Source organism: Lactuca saligna, chromosome 4 (assembly GCF_052625555.1).
Source record: "Lactuca saligna cultivar CGN05327 chromosome 4, ASM5262555v1, whole genome shotgun sequence".
Classification (NCBI taxonomy): Eukaryota; Viridiplantae; Streptophyta; class Magnoliopsida; order Asterales; family Asteraceae; genus Lactuca; species Lactuca saligna.
Window position 1 is genome coordinate 230,386,260 of NC_136420.1, and position 12,718 is coordinate 230,398,977.

The following is a 12,718-nucleotide window of genomic DNA, read 5'->3' on the forward strand; positions in this document are numbered from 1 at the left end:
TAACACCCATAAAAATTTAAGCCAATTTAAAACATTTTATTTCATTCAAAAACCATTAAGTTCATACATATTATTTTCAAAATACTTTAAACATTAGATTATCCCCCAGAACCATATCACATGAATCAGAAAACATGAGGAGCGGTACGATCACGCCTTCGCCTTGCCACGGTCTCCTGAAGTACCTGAAACAATACACTGAAACTATAAGCCCGAAAGCTTAATGAGTTACCCTCAAAATACCAACCACAATACCATCCACGTATCATATCATATAATATCATAACATAAACAGAACAACCATTCATATCAAGTCCATAGTGTGACTGGTCCGCCTGCACCGGGCCTTCAGTCTGTCTGGTCCACTCTCCGTGCCTCGACATGTCTGGTCCGCCCTCTTGGGGCCTTCAGCTTATCCGGACCGCTCGCTGGGCCTTAGGTCTAACCGGTCCACCCTGGGTATGTTGGCCTACAGCACGAAGCAGGACCCGCCTCAACCCAACCCCAGTCCAACAACCATGTGCACATAACATATAATCATATAGCAATTCACAACTAATCAACCGATCTAGCAGATCACATAACATAGCAACATCCTAACCAGGATACCGACATAAATGGTCACTAGCATATCATCATCCTATATACTAGGATACCGACCTTAACTAGGTCTCTAACATATACCATCCTAACTACCCGGATACAGACATAGCCAAGCAATCATAACAAACAACTACCCTAATTCCCATCCAATAAAGGGCTAACCTTGGTGCCTTAGACCCTGTCGATATAGCGAGGATAACTCACCTGCAACTGCCGACTTGAAGAAATAAGGCCACGCTGCTCCGACCACCAGCACGAACTCCTCTACTGATCATTACCAAATAACCAAAACCAATTAACACCATAATTACCAAAATACCCTTGGAAGTCAACTAGTCAACCCTTGGTCAAAGTCAAAGTCCTCAATCAAAGTCAACCTTCCTGGTTGACCCTACTCGCCGAGTCAACCCGCTGACTCGTCGAGTTCCTATGCTCAGAAACTCCCATGCCACGACTCAACTCACCGAGTCTCCCCAAGACTCGTCGAGTCCAACAAGCTCCGAGTCCTTTCCTGCTCAACTCACCGAGTCGTCCCTCGACTCACCGGTTCACAACTCAACCAAAAAGGTTAGGACTTCTTGACTAGACTTGCCGAGTCCAAGAACAGACTCGCCGAGTCTAAGGGAATCTTCAACAGACTCGCCGAGTTGTTCTTCCAACTCATCGAGTCCATGCACATATTCATACAACTTGCCGAGTCCATCCATGTGACTCTCCGAGTCACTTCAGTTCTTAATCCATATAGTGGCTTTCTAAGCCATGCAACAACTCCATATTGTAGATCCAAACTTCTAGGGCATGATTATCACGTAAAGTTGCAAACTTTACGTGTATGCAAAGGGGATCTAAATGACCAAACTAAGCTTCCAATGGAGCTTTACACCTTAGGAGAGTATCATCCTTGGAAGAACTGGAAACTTTATGGGCTTAGGACTCAAAAGAGGTTCATATCTGAAGTTTCAGCTTCAGATCTAGCTTCCATAATAGAATTCCTTAACCAAGGAAAGCCCTAGCCTCCACATATGAATGATTCTAGAAGAAAAGGTTAAGATAACAACTTATTACCTCCCAAAACGTGCCCAAACTGGAGTGGGTTCTTGATTCACATGAAATCCTTGGTGCTAGCCTCTTGATCTATAAGTCCCCTTCACAAAGTTCATTCCTCAAAGCTCCAAAAAGTTCTCCAAGCTCACACTCTCGGATATTAGGGCTTGTGGAACTCTCTGGGGGACTAGGGGTCTGGGTGAAGGACATAAAGTCCTTTAAATAGGGGGCAACCCCAAATATTAGGGTTTTTCTCAATCCAACACCAACTCGCCGAGTCCAGCCGCCAACTCGCCGAGTTGGTCACTTTAACATGCAACTAGAACCGTGAATCGACTCGATGAGTCTACCCATTGACTCACCGAGTCGACCTTCCTTATCTACACTAAGAACCCTAAACTTGCACTTCTGAACATGGGGTGTTACAGCAGAAGTGTTGTAAGACTATAGGGGTGCCTCGTAGCATTCACTAGTTGGCAGAACGAGTATAGTAAGACTATGGGGTGGCCCGTAGCATTCGTTGGTCCCTATTCTACAGTACGAATATATCAGATGCGTGATTCATTGGCATGGTTTTTCAGATAGTTTAAGATAGGGCAGTGCAGCCGCTCGGATGTGAGTGGGCCACAATATGATTGGATTCCGAAGGCGGTAGGTCATTGGAGACCAGGAGTGATGCAAGATTGTGGGTAAGCCATAGCATTCATTAGCAGCTTAGTTCGTGGAGTGTGGGCGGGGGGCTCGTATCTCCTAGTTCACGGAATGTGGGCGGGGGGATCGTATCTCCAAGTTAGCTTGATAAGAATCAGGAAAGTTTAGCTAGTTGAGATTAGAGGAGGAGTGGGTCTGCATAGCCTTGGATAGGTAAGACTTGTGGGAGAGGCTGCACCGAAGTATAGATGGGTGAGACCCATGGGCGAGGCCCGTGTTCTTTTAGCAGTAGGTGAGACCTGGTAGAGACCTTAAGGTAAGGTAGGAGATCGAGGATACTAGATCATCTAGAGCCAGAGTTGCTGGGCTGGTGGAGAAATTCAGGTAGTCGTTGTATCTCTTAAGTCACTGAGAGCGACTAAGGGAATTTTCTTGCGTTCAGTAACCAGTGGGGGATCGATATTTTGGGTAATGGTAGATCAGTTTGGACCAGGGCGGTCTCGATTCATCTGGTAGGCGGATGGGAGTCAACAGGACTTTAGGCAGGAACGATGGTAAGGAATTTTTTGTAAGAAGCCATGAGCTGATCGAGTGGTGCTGAGTTGCTCATTGTGGAATCAAACGATCTCAGAGTAAATGATTTGGCTCGGTAATGCTTTCCTCGTCTGAGCCTTAAACGTAGCAGAGAGGGATATGCTGCTCGAAGGACTGTTTGAATTCTCATGTTGGGTGGAGTTTTCAATATTGGAGCATTGTATGTGGGTTTATTCCGTGAGTATTGGTATGATGGCCAGCACTGGGAGTGGTCGGGATTGCGGTTTCAGCAAAGGATTGGTCCATTGGTCCTCGAAGGAGATTGGAAAGGTTTGTTGCTTGTGGAAAGTGCCTTGGAATGGCCAGTGATAGTGCAACGTAAAAGGGTAAACCCCATGTGTATCAAGGGTAAGTGTCACAGGAGTATCGGTAAGGTTGTCGGTTGGGTAAAAGTGTTGTACTTGAGGGTAGTAATGATCGGGTTATTCTGAAGATGACATCTTCAAGGTTTGGATCGGATGGGCAGAGTGCATAGCTAGTGGTAAATTGGAAACCGGATGGTAAGGTAGTTGACCGTGGCGGACTTCAAGGACAAAGTCTAATTTAAATGGGGGAGAGTTGTAACACCCTGAATTCAGAAGACCTCAAGATAAGGGAGTGATTCGTTGAGTATATGGGTGACTCTACAAGTAGGAGCGTGATTTTGGTTGCGGGTTAAGTGACCTACTCGATGAGTCAGAGGACTGACTTGGCGAGTTGGCCAGGTTTTGGAAAACCCTAAATCGAGAGTTGGTGCCCTATTTAAGAATCTTATTCTCATTCTATCAGCCACATTTGTAGCCTCCATTGTCCAAAACATGTCCCACCAAACCCTAGTGTTCTCATTGAGTGTGCGAGCCTTATTGAAGGATTTAAAGTGTTCTTGAAGTCTACAAGAAGAAGAAGGAGGTTGAAGGTCCAAGGAAAAGGTTGTAAATCTAGGAAGTTTTCTTCATCATCTTCATTTTCTGGTAATCAAGTTCTCACCTTGACTTCTAGTTTGATAGATCTCTTTATGTCCCTTTTTATGGAGTTTATGGTCCAAGAAGGATGTCTTGTGGGATTTAGACATCCCTAAGCTAGATCCTTCCAGATTTAGAAGTGCTCAGAGTAGTAGAGGCATAAAGGTGGAAGCTTTATGCCATTATACCTCTCCATGCAAAGTTGAAGGAATTGTTTTGGCCTTTTGAGCAAAACGGGCCATGCATGGGTGCAAATGTAGTGGCTTTGTGTGATATCACGACCCTAGGAGGCCAGATTTGGGTCTTGGATGCTTAAGCTAGTTGGAAATCATCTTAATAGTGTTGGACATAGAGAGACATGGCGAGTCAGTTGTGGGACTCGATGAGTCAGGCCAATTCCTACCCCAAAACCCTTCTGTTAAGGGTATGAGTGAGCTTGGAAAGGGACTCAGTTGACCCGAGTCCATAATGGTCATGAAGTTCATCGTACTAGACGAGTTCAAGGAAGAACTCGTCGAGTCTAAGGCAATCTCCTTAGTTATGAAGATGGACTCGACGAGTTGTTCATACAACTCGGCGAGTCACAGACTAGACACATTCATATGTGATGATGAACTCGGCGAGTCGGATGGAGTTGGTCCCGATTGTGTGGTTGAAGGAGAACCCGTCGAGTTATTACTAGACTCGACGAGTGGATTCGGGGTTGTATGGGGTTGGAGGCGTATGGATTCGACGAGTTGGTAAACCAACTCGACGAGTCAGGTCAACTGGATGTTGACTTTGACCAAGTTTAACTAGGGTTGAATTTTGATTTATTGTGGTCTAAATGTTGGTTTGGGTATTGATAGTCCAGGAAGACGATGGGTCAGCAGTTCAGAAGTGTCGGTTAGCAGTCAGAAGTGTTCAGCGAATCTTCGGTAGTGTCAGGTGAGTCTCCTCACTGTTTGTATGGGTCTACATGCACAATGCCGGCCCAATATGTTATTATGTATGGTAGGAAGACCTGGGGGTTAGCCCTAGGCAATATGTATGAAGGACCAAGAGGAGGCTCCTAGCACACTATATGCTATTATGTATGAAAGACCAGGGGGTGGCTCCTGGCACACTATATGCTGAGTAGCCTAGTAGAGTTGTATGTATAGTTGTCTTTGTGATGCTTGCATGGAAGACCAAGGGGTGGCCCTTGGCACTTGTCTGTAAGACCTAGGGAGTGGCCCCAGGCATGGTAAGGAAGACTACGTGCGACCCGTGGCATAACAGCAAGACTATGTTTGGCACATAGCACCTTACTTGATTATGGATATGTTTGTTATGTATGGCTCATGGTTACGTATGGCATGTATGGATCGGTTGATATGTATGGTATGTGGTATCTGGGGAACTCACTAAGCTTCCTGCTTACGGTTTTCAGCTATTTGTTTCAGGTACTAATGTTTTTCCAAGGAAGGAGCTCGGGGCGAGTGCAGCGCATCACACCATGTTTTCCGCACTAGATGATCTTTGGGATTTAAACTTTGATAATTGTTATATTAAGAATGTTATTGAATGATTGAGAAAAATTTATTAAGCGGATTTTAATTAATAAAAATTAAAATTTTGGTCTTGAATTTTGGGATGTTACAACCCGACTGACCAAGAAGTCGGTGATGTTTCGTTGGGGCTCTGAGCAACAGATAGCCTTTGAGACGCTCAGGCAGCGACTGTACGAGGCACCGATTCTCACCTTGCCGGAGGGAGTAGATGACTTTGTTGTCTACTGTGACGCTTCGATCACAAGTATGGGAGTACAGTTGATGTAGTGGGGGCATCTGAGAGCTTATGCCTCGAGACAGTTGAAGCCTTACGAGGCTAACTACACGACACATGATTTAGAGCTGGGGGCGGTGATGTTCACCCTCAAGATTTGGCAACATCACCTCTATGGGGTCCGGTATACCATATACACGGACCACAAGAGTTTGAGGTACCTCATGGATCAGCCGAACTTGAACATGAGGCACCATCAGTGGTTAGATGTGGTAAAGGACTATGATTATGAGATCCTTTACCACCCGGGCAAGGCCAACGTAGTGGCTGACGCCCTGAGCTGCAAGGCGGTAGTGGCTCCGATTTGGGATATATGTTTGAGGATGACAGTGATTACTCCACTGCAGGAACAGATTAAAGAGGCGCAGGGTGAGGGCATGAAAGAGGAGTGCTAGAAGTGTGAAAAGATAGTGGGTCGAGTGGCTTTGTTTGATTATGACAACCGAGGATTGTTAACCCTGCATGGGAGGGTCTGGGTACCGTATTGGGGGTGGAGTACGGCAAGTGTTGATGGATGAGGCTCACAAGTCTTGGTTCTCCATCCATCCAGGGGCGACGAAGATGTACAGAGATCTTCGACCCGATTACTGGTGGCCCTGCATGAAGCAGGACTTAGCTTCGTATGTGGAGAGATGCCTGACCTGTAGGAACATCAAGGCAGAGCACCAGAGGCCTCACGGAAAGATGAAACCGTTAGACATTTCCATGTGGAAATGAAAAGATATCACTGTGGATTTCATTACTAAGCTTCCAAGGACTGCACGTGGGGTCGATTCGATATGGGTCATCGTAGATCGGTTGACCAAGAGCTTCCATTTCATACCGATCCAGGAGAGCATCTCGGCTGAGAAGTTAGCTGAGATTTATGTGCAAGAGGTAGTGGCACGGCATGGAGTGCTTGTCTCGGTGGTGTCAGACCGAGATGCCTGGTTTACTTCCAAGTTTTGGAAGTGGTTTCATGACGAGATGGGTACTTGTCTCCATTTTAGCACCGCTTTCCACCCTCATATGGACGGGCAGAGCGAGAGGATGATTCAGACTCTCGAGGACATGCTTCAGGCATGTATGTTAGATTTCGGTGGCAGTTGGGATACGTATCTTCCGCTAGCGGAATTTTCATATAACAACAACTACCACTCTAATATAGACTGGCCTCCCTTCGAGATGCTCTACGGGAGGAAGTGTAGGACCCTAGTTTGTTAAGGTGAGGTTGGCCAGAGAGTCATGGGGAGTACAGATGTAGTACTAAAGACCATGGAGTGAATTCAGTAAGTCCGGAGCAGGCTCCAGACTGCTTAGAGCCGACAGAAAAGTTACGCTGATAAGCAGCGTTCAGAGTTAGAGTTTCAGGTGGGCAACACTGCAAGGGTTCAGAGTGGATGTGGGAGCCCGAGGATGAAATGAGGGAACACTACCCAAAGTTGTTTCCCGAGACAGCAGACTTCGAGGACGAAGTCTAAGACAAGTGGGGGAGAATTGTAACACCCAGTCTCAGGTACGCATTTAAATTTAAGTCAAACTTCATATTTTACTTTTGGACTCGGTGAGTTGGGGGCTCAACTCGTCGAGTAGGATCAACCCTGGGTTGAGGGATTAAGTGACCTACTCAACGAGTCGGAAGGCCGACTCGATGAGTAGGAGCTATCTGGGTGAAACCCTAAATGGGAGGGTTTGCACCCTATTTAAACAACTTATGAGGCTTCCACCCCAACCTCCATCACCACAAGCCCTGTTCTCGAAACCCTAAGCATTTTTGAGCTATTTTGTGTCATTTTGAGTAATCTTGTGTAATTTGGAGCTTGTGTGAAGAAGAGGAAGAAGGAAGGCTTCAAGAGAAGGTTGTAGATCTAGGAACAAAGTCATCTTCTACTCACTTTCTGGTAATAAAGCTTCACACTTGACTTGTGGTTTCTTAGATATCCTTATGGATATTTTATGGAGTTTTGGGCCAAGAAGCTTGATTAATGGGACTTTGATGTCCCAAGTTGATGCACTTCATGGCTATGAGAACCCCATGCATGTAATAAACCCCTATTTTTGGCCTTTGAGCACAAATGTCCCATGCATGCACGTAAAGTTCATGACTTTACGTGTTATATCGACTTTAGGAGCCCATATCTACCTTTTGGATGAGATTTGCACTTCAGAAATCGATTTATAGACTTGGACATTAGTAGACTCAACGAGTCATTCTTGGGACTCTGCGAGTCGGGGGTTTGGTTCCCAACCTTTTATATTTCAAAGGAATCCAGTTGATTTTAGAGGGGATTTAGATGAGTCCAGATAAAGGACTCAACGAAATAAACATAGTTTTGGACCTTAAAACCATGGGAATCAGTGAGTGTATGAACGCACTCGGCGAGTCCAAGGTAATCTCCCAACCCATGAAGATGGACTTGATGAGTTGTTCATACAACTCGGTGAGTCACAGACTATACACGCTCATATGATGAAGATGAACTCGACGAGTTCAAGGAGGGACTCAGCAAGTCAGTTGAAGATTGTCCCGATGATATGATTGAAGGAGAACTCATCGAGTTCTTGCTAGACTCAAGTAGTAGAGTTTGGTTGGGGACAGATGAGAGAATAGGGACTCAGTGAGTTGGTGGGCCCACTCGGCGAGTCGAGTCAACTGGAAGTTGACTTTATCCAGAATGTTGATTTTAGCTAGGGGTAAAATGGTCATTTTACCCTAAGATTAGTTATTGGTTTTTTGACTAAGTGTCTTTATGGAAATTATAGCCGGAGAGTCGCCGAAGCAGCAAACAGAGACTTCTCACCCATAGTTTTAGCAGTCAGACATATGAGGTGAGTTTCCCTTCAGTAGGAACGGGTCTAAGGCACCAAGGCCGGGCCGTTTATTTAGTCACAGTATGTCATGGTTAGCCCGATGCAGTTTATATGTGCAGTTTATATGTTCGGTTTATTCCGGACTTCGATTCGATACCGGGGTGGTCCGGAGAAGTAGTTAGTATGCTTGATGTCTTAGTGATTCATGCATGTGTATGTTATATGTTATGTGTTCCGGACTCCAGTCCAATGTTGGGTAAGCCCGATGCAGTTTATGTGAGTATGTTATATGTTGAGTTTATGTCATGATTTAGTTTATTATGGACTTCGGTCCGATGCCGGGCGGGGCTCAAGTTATTCCGGACTAAGTCCAATGCCGGGCCGGGCCTAATGCAGTGGGTGGGCCCAAGTTATTCCAGATTTCGATCCGATGTCGGGCGGGGCCCGATGCAGTGGACGAGGCCCAGTAGTTGTTATATGTACTTTTTATTGTATGTGGTAGTTTGGGGGAACTCACTAAGCTTCGTGCTTACAGTTTCAGTTTTGATTTCAGGTACTTCAGGTAGTAAAAGGAAGGGCTCGAACTGATGGCATGACACACACTACAGTTGTTTAGACTGGAAGCTTACTCTGAGATTTTATGAGACAATTATTTGTTGTAAGAGTTTATGTGATTTAAGATACATGTTTGATGATTTTATTTTATGATGATGAGACTATATTTGTCAAATGATTTTAAAAACAAATTTTTTTGATTTGTATTTTTGGGATGTTTCAATAATGTGACTGAATCAGGCAAAAACGTATGACCAGACCCGATCAACACAAAATCAAACAACCCTAAAAACTGTAATTTTATAGATTTAAAATGAAAAAAAAACCCCTTAAAACTAAGTTTTTTTATTTTTATTTTGTTTATTATTATTTTTTTTGTTGGGGACAAAAAAAAAAACTTATCCTACTTTAAAAGCTCTATTTTAAAAAGAGGTTCTACAAAATGTTTGTTTTATATATAACCTTTTGTTTAAACACATGTAAAGAATTATGTATATATGACTAGTATGATTATTTACATGTGATAGTTAATATGTTAACCGGAAAAATAACCAGCCGGTTAACTGAGTTTTTCGGTTTAAGTTTAGGTTTATGAAAGCAAATCGATCGGTTTCGGTTAACCTTCCGAAATATGATTTCGGTTCGGTTAACCATCCATGAACACCCCTACACATTTATGCAATGAGAGGCAGTAATCTTTTAGCTTTTGGAGCGAAATTATGTACATTGGTTTAATTTAGCCAGAGTAACATATTTAACATCATTCTTTACGCTAATAAAGCTATCGGACTATTCACAACATATTTTCCACAGGACCATGTTAAACGAGCAAAGCTGGTAGTCCCTGATAGCATGGAAGTAGCAATAAATGTCACAGTAAACCCCTTCTTCTCACCTTGCTTCACGAACGTTAGCTGATCGGGCTCAACCGTGATCTTCACACCACGAATCTTTGATGACACTGAAACCTTGTACGTTCCTGAAGTGCCCACATTACTCAGACTCCTTCTGTACTTGACGATGGTTGGAGAACTGCTTCCATTACGATTCCCTGAAGCCATGAGTAAAGGAACTGCAAAAGATGGGTAATTAAGATCTTCTACTCGGTATTTCTTTCCCAATATGCACGTGAAGTTTCCACCTGCAAACATCTTAATGGAAGTAGAACTATAATTCAAAGCGCATAGGAAGCTCAGATAGTCGTCAGCCGAGGCATCATAGACAAGACCCGGATCAAGGGCCCGAACAGGGTCCACATGTCCTGAACCATGATAAAATGCAGTTGACGGGCTTCCAGTAGCATGATCCTGCAGCTCTTCGCCATTTTTGTAAGTGCTGTATGCGGTGGTCATAAGAGCTGATCTTATAGCTGCTGGACTCCATTCAGGGTGGGCTTCCTTGAGTAGTACAGCTAAACCACTTACATGTGGACACGACACCGATGTTCCAGAAACGACGTTAAATTCAACACGCCGAGGATCTTCATTTAAGCCGGTAGGACTTCCTGTATTGGTCCAACCAGCTAGTATATTGACCCCTGGTGCTATAAAATCAGGTTTGAGTATTTCCGGTGTTACGGGATTCGGACCCCGGGAACTAAATGCTGCCACTAGTGGTGATGGGTGGATGCCTAATTGTGTTCCTCCAGATGCAATCATAGCCGTTGGATTATCATCCAACACTATGTATTTCTTTATCGCATCACCTTCTCTCTGACCTATGGCGGCGCTTGGTATGACATGGGCATCAGCCACCTCCACGTCCTCCCCATATCCATCCGTGTTGACCAAAATCATTCCTACACCACCAGCTGCCTTCACCGCCATGCCCTTCTCCGCCGTAGGATTCTGGCCACGTTCACACGTCACAATTTTTCCGGTAACTCTTCCCTCTAGCAACAAACCCGGCACACATAGATTGCTACCGACATCACCACCAAAAACTAGTGGAACGAATGAACCTGATAATGGTTTTCCACCGTAAAGTGATACTCCTCTAAATTTCTTTCCGTTCCCAAGGGTAACATAAGCCGGAAAATCACGATCCAAAGTTCCTGCTCCTACTGTAGCTATCCACGGCGCGACATTCCATAAGCTTAGAGGATCGGGCCCAGTGTTACCAGCAGAACATGCTACAAATATACCATGGGATACTGCCTTGAATGCTGCGTAAGCGACGACATCATGGGTGTAATCAAATAGTGTACCTGTTCCCATCGACAGGGATAGTACATGAACTCCATCTGCGATTGCTTTTTCTATCGAAGCTAGTATGTCACTTCCAAAACATCCCCCAGCCCAGCAAGCTTTATAAACTGCCAGTCTCGCATGAGGAGCCATCCCACGTGCCGTTCCTTTTGCAATACCAAAGAAACTAGCTCCGGTGACTTTGGACCCAACTGCTGTAGTTGCCGTATGTGTTCCATGTCCATCATCATCCATAGGAGACTTGGATTCCAATGTTTCATCAATTGGGCCATACGTAGCTTCGTATGCTTTCGAGAAGTACCTTGCTCCGATTAGTTTCTTGTTACACCTTGATACATTGAAACCTGTACCACTCTCACATTCGCCTTTCCAGGATACGGGAATTGGGCCAAACCCTGCGTCGTCTAGGCTCTTACTTCCTGGCCACACACCGGTGTCCACCACTCCAACAATCACATCACCACCTGGTTTGGACTCGGGAGGCATCATGTGAGTACTCTTTTCTAGTCCAAGAAACTCGGGTGACCGAGTGGTATGAAGCTTGTATATCACCTCCTCTTGAACCGATATGACCCCATGCTGCTGTTCAAGTAGCTTTGCTTCCTGAATAGTGAGCCTGGTCGAGAAGCCATTGATGACGTAATCATACGTATATAACATATCCATGGAGTCAGACACAGATCTCATAGACGTTGCATACCACTGTAGATGATCAGAAAACGAAGATGGCATAACCAACTTGTCCATATGAACGATATACGTTTTCAGATGGTGTTTTGGGTCTGCCACCACATAACGGTGGAAAAAGACCACAATTACCACCAACATCAGGAGGACGTTCCTGCGGTTCATCTACTCGCAACTTGTGGTAGAAAACAAGTACTGAGGTATGAGGGTATGTAATCAATTGTCAAAACAGTACGTAAGTGGTCGTATAATTAGCTGTTAAGAAGATGCTAACTGGTAGCATATATGCATGAGTATATTGTAATTATCAAGGATTTGAAATGAGAGGACCCACCCACCGAACGAGTCTGCTGTTGCCTTTTCATAAATGTCTCTACAAAAGGATCTTATTTGTCATCTGTGGCTACTGGTAGTGGCGAGTGTTATCCCAATACAACCCAACCTCACCTAAGAAAATGTTTAACACGATGTTAATTGTTCGATAGAGTGATTTAATTTGTCGGATGATACATAAACACAGTGAAGGTACATTAGTGTATATATATATATATATATATATATATATATATATATATATATATATATATATATATATATATATATATATATATATATATATATATATATATATATATTATAATAAGACACCTCTTATATATCCTATTTACACATTTATAAAAAAATCAACGAATAATTAACTATTTATAATAATTTTTTTTTTAAAAACAATACAATTTCAACAAATAAAAATATTTTAAAAATTAATTAGGGTGTTTATATGACAAATTGAATTGTGTCTTTTTAGCCAATCTCCGGGTATTACTAATAACACACTCCTTA

At 43.9% G+C, this 12,718-nt stretch overlaps 1 pseudogene; it reads right to left on the bottom strand.

Moving 5' to 3' along the window:
• Positions 1–9,671: 9,671 nt before the first annotated feature.
• Positions 9,672–12,341, bottom strand: LOC145043382 (subtilisin-like protease SBT1.7 pseudogene; annotated as a pseudogene).
• Positions 12,342–12,718: the final 377 nt, after the last annotated feature.